This window comes from Desmodus rotundus, chromosome 11, assembly GCF_022682495.2.
Source record: "Desmodus rotundus isolate HL8 chromosome 11, HLdesRot8A.1, whole genome shotgun sequence".
NCBI lineage: Eukaryota > Metazoa > Chordata > Mammalia > Chiroptera > Phyllostomidae > Desmodus > Desmodus rotundus.
This window is the reverse complement of record NC_071397.1, coordinates 26,085,320-26,097,226: the sequence shown is the minus strand read 5'-3', so window position 1 is coordinate 26,097,226 and position 11,907 is coordinate 26,085,320. Positions and strand designations below refer to the sequence as shown.

Here is an 11,907-nt window from a genome sequence, read left to right as displayed (position 1 = left end):
GACCCCATTTAGGGCCTATGTCAGTCAGAGGCAGTCAGCAATGCTCCAAAGTGCCTCTCCAATCAGACAGGAGCCCTCATAGATCCCATTTCAGCTAACATGGCTGAGTCTGCTCCTTGCAATGACTGCCTGAGGCCTTTCGTCTTAACCTTTCCTATTTGTCCACATCACCAGCAACGTAGTGTTGTTTTTCCCTACAAAATGTCTGAGAAATGGCTATGGAAATAGGGGTGAAGAATACAACTGGAGCTGTTGACAAGTATTTCACACAAGGCGTGCAGGATCTGGGACCATCTCTTGCTGTTTCCAATGCCCATCTCTGTTCAGTTGAGGGAAAGGGTGGCCAGTTCTGGTCAGAGTCCTTTGGAGATGGCACACTCAGCAGTCAGTTACATTTAAGGACCTGGCAGTGGTTTGGGTGAGCCACACAAGGGTGTTTTCCATGCTAAGATTCCAGGGATGATTGTAAAAGACGGAGATCATGAATGGGCCCCTCCCTTTTCTGTGCCTTTAGGAGGTGTTTCATCTCCAGGTGGTAGGATTGGTGCACTTCTTCAAATATTTCCGAATCCATGTGCCAAATTCCAGGATTCGCAGTTTCATGTATTTTCAATCAGCACTTACTAGAAACCAGTTATTTCATCTGAAAGCATGAGTGCAAGAGAAAAGATGAAATTTTAATAAAATTCACCTAAAAGACACCTATTTTTCCCCTTACTTTGTGGACCACAGTAGGAGCGGCTTGGCAATCACTGTACATAATCAAGAGTTCATTTTCCTTATTATGTAGTATCATATAAAGCCATCAAGAGAATCCAGGTAGCTGAACCAGGATTCTTTGCCACCTTGTAGCTGAGTGGTCAACTGAAGCTTATACCAACCAGTCCAGCCTAGGATTGCATTTGGGGGAAAGAAAGAAACTTGTGCTCAAGAATGAGCAGGACAAAATTCCAAATACGTATGTATAAAACCCCACATTGTTTATTCTAATCATTATTTAGAGGGTGACTGAGATGAGATGTTCCTTCTTTATAGACAGTCCCATTCATTGATGAAAGCCTTACCAATGTGGGTAGACTAGGGACGTAGAGTCAAAAATTATTTAATGCATTTTGAGAGGGATATTTCAGTACTAAATGGTACAAAATGCCTGTGGATGTTAAAGTATGTGGAAAGTCTATCAAAAACACACACTGCCAGCTCATTGTTGAGTGGTCTTTGTAAAAAAAGATGCATCATTATCATATGGAAGATTATCCAGAAAACTGAACAGACAACAGATTAGTTTCAATAGTCATAAATAATGGCCCAAGTCAGCTGTTTACACTGGAACAGCAGCACATAACATGACAAGTGCCAAATTTTGTATGGCCCTGCTAAACAGTTCTGGTACAATCAGTACGTCCCAGTTCTTAGAATGGTCAAAGTTCTGGTACAATCAGTATGTCCAGAGTAAGCAGGGGCCATAATATGCACCATGATATCATGAGACAAATAGACCAGCTTTTGGTGGGAGTCACAAGTCTGGCATGCTTTACTGACCTCTGCATCAAAAACAGATTTATATGCTTTGTGTCCAGTCTAGGGTAATGGTTCTGTTGCCATGTTTGGTACAATTATGAATATAGACGGTAGTGCTAATAATTTGGGTTTGGAAGTCCCTTGATTAGAAACTTGACTCCAGTTAGACTTTCAGATAAATGAGCCCTTCCTATTGGCATCTATGTGAATGAGCCAGAGAGTCTGATTAGTAGCCATGATTTATATCTACCATGTATTAATACATCTCCCAAGGCTGGTATCTTTAATCTACCAGTCTGGAGGTTTCCAAGTGAGAAACAAAGCAAGAACCCAACCTTTTGGGCAATAGCTCAATAGTCAGTGAAAATACTCACATATTAAAAACCTAATGCCCAAGATGATGGTAGTAGGAGGTGGGGGCCTTTGCTCATGAGGTAGACATTTCCATAAAGAGATTAGTGTTCTTTTAAAAGAGACCACAGAAAGCTAGCTGCCCTTCCCATTATGTGAGGACACAGCAAGAAGTTGTCAGTTTACAACTTGGAAGAGAGTGGTCAGTAGGACCTGAGCATGCTGGCACCTTGACCCTGAACCTCCAGCATTCAGAACTATGAGAAATAATAATGGTTGTTTATGAACTACCCAGTCTGTGGTATTTTGTTATGTCGGTCTGAAAGGACTAAGGCAAGGGCCTTCCAGGTTTTTATTTGAGCCTAGAGGTTCTTTCCCCACTGAGACTTCTACCCTTCCAAAATTCTGAACTGAATTTATAACCTCATCTCAATCAGCTTAACAATTGACTAAATGACTTAGGGGAGACCACTCTTGGCTTTGTTGTAGGCCCCTTCCTTCCAGCTAGACCTTGTCTCCAAAGCACTTTGAGACTAGGAGAGAATTCAGTCCACTTTTTTGGCCTCGTCCCTGACCTTTCTCCATTGACCCAGAACTCAGTAAATGTTTCATATTGAAAAGTCACTTTGTGTCTGGGTTAGGGGCAGATTGCACTCCCCAGAGATGGCCACAACCATCCACCCATGCTACACGTCCTGCATACAATGGAATGTTACTAATCTTTCCATTGAGGGCTGGGATCTATGTCCCTTCCCCCTGAAATTGCACAGGATTTTCTTTTAACCAATAGAGTATGACAAAAGCATCATAATGTGACTTCCAACTTTAGCTCATAATAAGTGATTCAGCTCCTGCCTTTCTTGCTGGAATTCTTTCACTCTTACATCATTAAGCTTCCTTGTTAACAGTTGAACTGCCCTGAGGACACCAAGCTGTGAGGAAGCCCAAGTCATTCCATGGAGATTACACAGAGAAGTTCACACACACACACTGAGGAAGAGAATGAGAGAGAGAGAGAGAGAGATCCATCTAGCCTTCAGTTATTCCTTCCCTCCACTGATCCAGCTCCAGTCACATATTATTGCAACCTCTCGAGTGTTGCAGGTGGACCAGGCCATCCAGGGGGCTGTGGGTGGTGGGTAGCTGTGAGGGGAATAGCCTGAACACCACCTCTATGGTGGAGCCTGTGGGCACTACAAGAGCATGGTGGGCTTGAGCAGCAGCAGCCCAGGTCTCAGGGGCAGGAGCATGATGCTCAGCCCTTCCAGTGGGCTCAGGTCTGCTCTACCTGGTCCTCACTTCACATCAACGTTGATGCAGCCACTCACGTTGGTTTTGGGGAACACCATATCCATTTTGGGTGAGATGAGCTTGTGAATCCTCTCCTCCCTGGTACATCTATGCGCTTGCCATCTTGCATGCACTGCAGTAGACTGTTGACACTGGGGATACTGTTCGTGTCCATGTGAGTCACTAGCACTGTGTCTACTGGTCCAGGTGCTGCACCAGCTTCCAGAAGCTCGACTTGGGGTTTGAACCACCATTGATCAGCACTGTGAAGTAGAGGATGGGGCTGCCTGGGAGATGAAGCAGCAAGGTCAGGTGAGCCTGAGGAAGCCCATGGACGTACATGGTTTGAGCTGCTCAAAGGGAGATAGCCACTACAGTAGCTGTGCCATGTGCTCTATCCGGCACAGGCCCTCTGAGGCCAGCAGCTGTATGCTTCCTGCCCAGGGTGTGGAGGACCAGTATGAACTTGGGCAGTTGGTTGTTTTCTGCACCAGGTTAGTCAAAGCAGTGGGGTGAAGCAGGCACTTTCTTTGTTTCTTAGAACATTAGCACAAATTTTCTTGTTCTCACTTCTACCCCATCCCACCACCTCCTGACCCTGCTTCACTCTCCACCTACCATCACGATGGGTTCTCCGGATTACATGGCAGTGCTTGTGGGAATCACTACTTGGACCATTGGAGCCAAGCTGGGTTTGCATGAGGAGTAGGTGATCCTACTGTTACAGAAAGTCATAAACCTGGCCATCATGAAAGTGGGGTAGTTGCATGAATTATTTTTAAACTGGATCATTTGGAACTGACAGAGGATTGTAAAGAAGAAACTAAGTTAAGATCAGTGTTTGTACTTGACATCACAGCCATCGGACAGCTTAACCAGTCAGCAATGCACCAAAATAAAGGGCAGGGGCTCCTCTTGTCTTGGTACTGATGAACTTCCTGTCAGGGAAACCCTGCACCCTAATGTTTCCAAGAACTTTTGCCTGCATGCTTCTATTACTTTTTTTTTGATCCATACCTGATATAAACTGGATGCTGCAAGCAATGAAAGTGTTTAAATCTTGAGAATAACTTAGCTTTCTGTGTGGCCTCTCAAGTTGCAAATATGGGGAACATAATTTTAGCTGTGATTTTGCCTTATGATCACAAATTTTTAGATTCAGAGAGAGTAAATTACAAATTTGAAAATGGCACTTGCAGTGAAATGGAACTTATTGATAACAACACTGTAATCAGGGCTATGGGTTTGCTATGGACATCTTTGGATAAGATATTGCAAAATTCTTCAAAGGACTCAATATTGCCAAAGAAGATTCACTGCCGTGTCTGAATGCCCAGGTTTGAAGGAATGGAGAAGCTCTGGTTAGCTTTGTAAATGAGGAGCACAGACACCAAGCACTACAGAAGCACAATCATTACATAGAAACTTGGTACATAGAGGTTTACAAAAAAACAGGTAAAGATTATACTAAAATTGCTGGTGGTACCTCCAATGAGGTATGCTAGTTTCCCTCCAAGGAAATTCACATCCTTGTCCACATGCAGGGCTCCCTTTCATGACCTCAACTGATGTGGTGGCCTCGTTTGGACGACATTGTCCCATCACTAAGGGGAAGGAAGACATCCTCCTCGTTACCTAAACAGACAGTAGGCCAACAAGGGGTTAATTTGTCCTCTCTGCTTGCACAGAATATATTGAGGAAGAAGCACAAGGACCTTGAACTGTTCAGGAGCATAGCAATGCAAATTCAGCAGGTTCTGAATCAATCCTCCTCAGCCCTTCTCATTCCGTTCCAACCCTTCCCATTGTTCTAGTGCAACCTCAGTAATTTCAGCCCCTACAAATGTTAGAGTCTGTGTAGACCTTTGAGGTCTTTCCCATGCAGACATAATTGAGAGCATGTTGGATTTTCTGGGGAAATTTTTAATAGATATTCAAACTCACAATATTCACATGGTATTGAATAACCAGGGCCACCTATTAGGAGATGACTGTATCCAGGTGAAGTCTGTAGACAAAACATTTCTGGGTGCACAGAAGGGTCATTAAAAACAAAATCAGAACATGATGGAGAGATAAGTTCAAGTCTTTCAATATTCCTCTGAGGAGATGGGGCACTACTTTTGTTTACATTCACCAGTTTATTATTTACTAAAATATATGGTAAAGACACAGACAAACAGCCAGATGAAGAGCAACGTAAGTTCCTGAGCAGAGGAGCTTCTGTCCCTGTTGAGTGGGGCTATGCCACCCTGGCACATGGATGTGTTTACCAACTCAGAAGGTGTTTGAACCCCATACTATGGGGATTTTTATGGAAGCTTCATCACATAGGCTTGATGAATTATTAACTTCATTTATAGCCCCTCTCCTTTCTTACAGGAACGAGAGCCCCAACTTTCTAATCATGCCTTAGCCTTCTTTTGACCAGCCCCTGTCTAGGATCTTATCAAGAGTCACTACATTAGAACAGAAGACAATCCAGGAAATCCCAAGGGATATAGGAATTCAGTGTTCGGTGCTCTTATCATTCAAGAATTACAAAGGTCTTAGTAGCTCCTTTTCAGCAACTGGGATCAAAGACTAAATGTTAAAACAAAGGATTCTCCTAGCACCTTAGTTACAAGGAGATTTAAGAGCTGAATCAGGAACAGGGGTGTATATATATATATATATATATATATATATATATATATATATATACACATACATACATACATACACACATATATATATGTAAGATTATATATCTTATTATGAGGTTATATATAAGGTATATATTTTATTATTATAAGATTATCTATATATAAATATATATGTATATATGTGTGTGTGTAGTATGTGTGTGTATATATATGTATATACACCCCTGTTATAGTATTATAGTATGTGTATATGTATATACACCCCTGTATATAGTATTACTTCTCACCAGGGTAATCTGAGTCCATTTTGGTCCACCCTTGACCTCATCTTCATTCCCTTCCCTACTCATGACTTATCTAGTTGAACCCAAATCCTAGGCTGTTGAGGTTTTCCTAAATGAAGCTGCAGCTTTGGGACTAAGAAGCAGAGCCAGGATGTCTGTACTAGTTTTCAATTGCTGCCTAACAAATTACCGTCAATTTAGTGCTTAAAGAAGACCCATGTATTAGCTCACAGTTCTGTAGGTCATAAGCCAGGCAGGGTTGACTGTGTTCTCTGTGAAGAGTCTCATAATCAAAGTGTCATAATGAAAGTGTCAGGCAGGCTGGGGTTGTATCTAGAGGTTCTGGACAAGGACACTTCCAGGCTCATGCAATGTGTTGGTAGAATTCAGTTCTGTGTGGTCGTAAGACTGAGGTCCTCGTTTTCTTGCTGGTAGCTGAGGATCACTCTCAGTTCCCAAAGACCACTCTCTGGTCCATTCATGTGACCTCCTCTGTCTTCAAGCCAGAAATGGCATATGGACACCCACACATGTCCCTCTATTGGCCCCAGTATTTCATTCAAAGTCAGGAGAGGTGGAACTTGGACTCAGCCTTTTTTTCCAAAATGCCAAAGCCACAGAGTCTAACAAGCTCTCTTGGGCAGCCGCCAGAGTCTACCTGCTACGTTGCCCTGGAAAAGGGTGCATTTTACCATCTCAAGCAGTCCCTGGTCCACCCAGATGAGGAAAATCAGTGTTTTGTTTTGTTTTTTTTAATTTAAGCCATCAAATTCAGTACTAACAAAAGCAATACCACACTTGGTTCTAAAATTACTGGCAGCACAAGGAATAGTTTACCTTTCATAACAAGAAAAACTTAGGTTTGTGCCTTACTCTTGAAACAAAAAGAATGATTAATAAAATGTTTAAAATTTTTAAATAAACCACTTATTGCACGTACCTCCTTTTCCCTCCTGTTGGGGAACAACAAGCTAAATGCCAGCTTTGCCAGGATTTAGGGCTCTCCACACATCCTGGCACCCTTTGTCTCCATACAGCCCTGCAACTTTAAACTTGACCTGAGGTCATCCTTTATCACTCTAGCCCAGCAGAGCCAGAGGGCAGGCCTAATGACTCCAGACTGAAACCAGAATGCTCCTGAATGCTCCCCTGCCCTCTTTGGGAGAGAGAAATGCTGACTCTGCTCTGAAAACACCCAGTTGTAAAGTTTGTTCCCCCAGCTGATGCAGATGAGGGGAACATGAGGAGTCCTTCTGCACTGGAGCTTTTGTTCCCCACATTCCAGCCCCTGCCCCTTGCACTCTGCCAGGCTACAGCCTATAGCTGCAGAACTTTTTATTATCTTGCCAACACAGAAACTAGCTGCTGGGCCATAAAGAAAACAAGCCAACTAAGAAGATGGGAAAGTGCCAGTTCTGTTCTTCATTTAGGGAAGCACATGGCTCTGGGACCTGACAGAAGGAGCCAGTACAGTCAAGCTAGATGATGTAATGACTCCAGGTGGGGAGGATGACATGGTGACTCCAGGTGCCAGTGAGGATTCCCATGAGTCTGCTGCCTTGACAGCTCTGGGGTCAACAAATACAGAGAGTTTGACAGACATTCACACAGAGAATCTGCCAAGCTCAGAAAGCACAGCCCTTGCCCAAGAAGAAAGCCAGAGCACCGCCCCCCCAAAATGGGATGATCAGTCACCCTATGGAGAAAGTGAGTGAGGAGACACAAACAAGGGTTGAGAAAGATGTTGTGGTGACAGTGACCTTAGTTAGGTTCTTACTAGTGTTTATGTTCATTGATGGGATCATTATTGTTGTTGTGCAAAAATTATTGGGAAGGTACTAACACTAAAGAGAATCATGTTATTCTGCAAATATATTTAAAAAGAGTTTCCAACTTCCCTTGTCCCCAAACATGTGGGAAAAGATGACCCATGGGAATGCTTCGCTACCCCACCTAAAATCCATAGAAATCACTCCATGAATCACTCCACTTGCCCAAAGTAACTGAAGGAAACAGTTCATGAGTCTTGTTGCTCTAAGTATTTGTATTTTAAAAAGTGTTTTAAATATAAATTTTTAAAAGATGATTTAAAAGACAAAAGATGTGGAAAATGGGACAAACTGTGTCAAGTGATTTGTAACTAAGATAGACAATGTAATTCAATCAGAAACTGTAATCGTGTCTTTGTTCAAACTCTTCTCTTATTGTTAAAACACAAAGGAATCTGGGAATATGTATATTGATGGAGTCCTTGGGTCTAGTGCCATGTTGGTAAGTTACATAAGCATTCTGTAATTTCTAATCTTTTAAATAGTCACATTCTAGTCTAGTTTGTTCTATTTTTAAGGCCTAATTTGGTGTGAATAATCAAGTAGAAATTCTAAATTTGAATACTATGTAATGAGCAGCTGATTTTCAGTGGTCTGGATAAATCATTAAAAGCATCCCTTTTAGATTACAAATGGGAAGCCTTTACTTTGAAGAACGCACTTTGTTTCTCACAACAAGGCCATAGGGCAGGGCTGCCTCTAGGTTTGCTTTGCTACCTTCCCCAGAAATGACTTGATGACTTTAAGGCTTGCTCCTGCCCGCCCCCTCTGTTTCCCTCAGATGATGGAGAACCAGAACTAAGGAGCCAGCCTTCTTTATTTCTTATGACACAGTCCTGCAGATTGGCTCCTTTTTTCTGGAATATGGAGATTTTAGCCCTGTATGCCAAGGAAGCTTCTGGATGTCCAATAGTGTCAGAGACTCAAGTGTTCCAAAAACCAAAAACACAGCGTCCCCAAATGGAAAGAAAGCCCAAGTTTGCCTTGGCATGGGAAGGAGAACTTGGCAGTTTTTCTAACACTGACTTTCTGTTTCAGAGGAAAGATATGGGGAGCAAAAATAATCGTATAAAATACCATTTTTATTTATTTTTGTTCAATTACAGTTGTCTCCCTTTCCCCCATTACTCTCCCCTGCCCTACACACTCCCCACCTTCCACTTTCAATCCTCCACCCCTACCCCACTGTCTTTGCCCATGAGTCCTTTATACATGTTCCTTGACTTGACCCTTCCCCTTCTTTCTCTTGTTAAAGAAGCATCTGGATTTAAAGTCTTGTTTTAAAAACAAAAGCAATCCTCAGTCTTCATGATACAGACCATATATTTCTGTAGGATCATAATTGAAAAGACCAAAGGAGCCCAAGCTGCCATTCTGAATTTGTATCATCCAACTTAGTTAATTTCTTTCCATAGATCAATTGAATTCTTTTTCCCAAACAAAAATTTTTATACTGAATGGATGTTTTGTTATGATTACAGTTGTGAAATTCTTATTTCCTCTCAAGTTGCTGGACAGGAAAAAGTAAACTAAGAGTGGGAAAGCACAGCTTGCTCCTCCCAGTTTGAGAAGCCATGTGTCGATGGTATTTGAAATAGTGTGATCTGATGATGCTCAAATCTAGCTGATCCACCAGCCAGGTTTCATATTTGAACATCAACTAATTGAGAGAAGGAAGTTTAGAAGAGCTTCATTTTATGAGCTGAAGTACAGAATCAGGAGTCAGGAATAATGTCCTTTCATTTCTTTTTGTCAATCTGTTTTTTTTTTTCTCACTGATAAAAAATAAACATTTCAGGTGAACATATATTAGGCATTTATTACCACAAAACTTTTGAAAATTTAATACGCATGACCCATGGACCAATGGTGCAGGGATTGCCTGAGGGAATAGGAGGTACTGGGCGGAGGGGGGCAAAGGGAGGAAAATTGGGACAACTGTAATAGCACAATGAATAAAATATAATTAAAATATGGAAATAATAGACAAAAACTATTAGAAGCATTCATTTGTTCAGCCATCTATTTGAAAACTATTTAGTAAGAAAACTATTTGGTAGGCACTATGATAGCCTCTAGAGAGCCATGAGAGAACAAGATAGAAACAAGCTATGCCTTCAGGGAACTTAGAGACATTCAATTTGGGGAGACATATTAAAATAATAGTATAATGCAATATTTAGTAATTAAAATAAATGCTATATGGGAAACAAAAAGGTGGGTAAAATGGAGAGTCACAGGAGTGGACAGACATATTAATGGAAGGACGATCAGGAAAGGTTCTGGGAGCAGATGACATGTAAACTGACACATGGACAATGAGGAAAATATGGTCCAGAAAAAAAAAAGAGAAAAATTTCAGGAAGAGAAAAACTCCAAAGCTTCTATGACTGACTGTGTTCAAATAGTAAGGCTGTGGCATCCTTGAAGAACTGAAAGAAGAGCTACTTTATTTTTTCAGACTATAAGACGCGCCTAGGTTTTAGAGGAGGAAAATAGGAAAAAATTTTTGAAGCAAAAAATGTGGTAAACTATTTAATAACATCATTTAAAGCAGAAATCCTTTTTTGCTTTGACATCTTTCCACAATTACAGTAGTTTCAGCAGGATACTACGGTACGCTATCGTATCTTTCTACAACAAAATACAGTAATGACAGAACTATCAGCACTGTGCCCTTCATAGTTATGGGGCACGGCAGCTAAGAACATCAGTGGATGACGCACTGTTATGGGGGAATCTGCTGCTGATACTGTTATGGGGGGGTCTGCAGCTAACACTGTTATGGGGAGATCTGCTGCTGGAAGACCTCAGGTTGTGTGACACTCTTGTATGGAGACAGCAGTTTTGCACAACCTATGTGGCTCTGCAGCTGTTGCTACATTACAGCTCCCATCATCCCAACCTGTCCAAGCATGACGGGAGTTGTAGTTTTGCAATAGCTACAGGGCCACATTGACAGGTGGTCCTGCAGTGGAATTTGCCTATGTTAATGTTAATGGGGGACACTCCACGTGATGGAGGCACATACAGGTGCCTCAGGCTTTCTTCTACTAACACGCCTGCACCGCCTGTACCCTCCTCCCTAGCACTATAGTATGCCTCAGCGGGGACTCTGCTCCTGCCTCACTTGCTTCACACCATCCAGGACACCCCCTCCTCCCAGCCCAGGGCCCACAGCATCGCCCCACACCTGCTGCCCCCGGCTTCCTGCAGCAGCGGCCTGGCTCCTGCCTCCTATGTCCCGGCTCCTCTGCCTCTCCCCCCAACCCACCTCCTGCAGCAAGCCAGGTAAGCTACATTCAGACTATAAGACGCACCCCCATTTTCCTCCCAATTTTTTTGGGAAAAACATACTTCTTATAGTCTGAGAAATACGGTAAGTGATTTAAACTAAGTACGTGATAATTGTGGAGAGACAGGGAACAGTCAGACATATGGAACCTCAAAGGCAGTAAAAATGTGTTGACATTTCATTTCTTGAACAAAATGGTGAGTCACTGAATGGTAAGCAGAGACGTAAAATTTGAATGAGAAGAGATTAGGAGGGTATGTACTTTCAAGAGGAGATTCTTGTCAAAATTCATGTAAGACATAAAGGTTCCCTAAGCTGAGGGCTTGCACTGGAAGTGTAGAAAAATAGGCAACTTGATCTAATCTTTGTAGATAGGATTTACAGTGACCTGGGTATAGAGCGTGAGGAAAAGGGAAACATTGAGATTGAGATTTTGAGTTGATTGATATTATGAAAAAAAATCAAAAACAGAATTTGTTTTCTCTTTTAGGAAGAGTATATTCGCCATCCAAGGATTGTTTTGTGGTTATCAGTGATGGAAAGGTTAGGGTCAAGAGTAAGCAAGACTCAGCAGGAGATGGGAGACGGTAGATTTTACCATAAATTAATTTATTTTCAGAAGGCCGTTTGAAAGGTGTGCTAGTGTCAGATGGGTAATAGAGATTTTCCAGTAGAATAGTCAAGGTGTAGTG

The 11,907-nt window shown here is 42.1% G+C and overlaps 1 pseudogene; it reads left to right on the top strand.

Moving 5' to 3' along the window:
- The first annotated feature begins 3,456 nt into the window (after positions 1-3,456).
- On the top strand, positions 3,457-7,806 carry LOC112319260 (epithelial splicing regulatory protein 1 pseudogene; annotated as a pseudogene).
- The last annotated feature ends 4,101 nt before the right edge of the window (positions 7,807-11,907 follow it).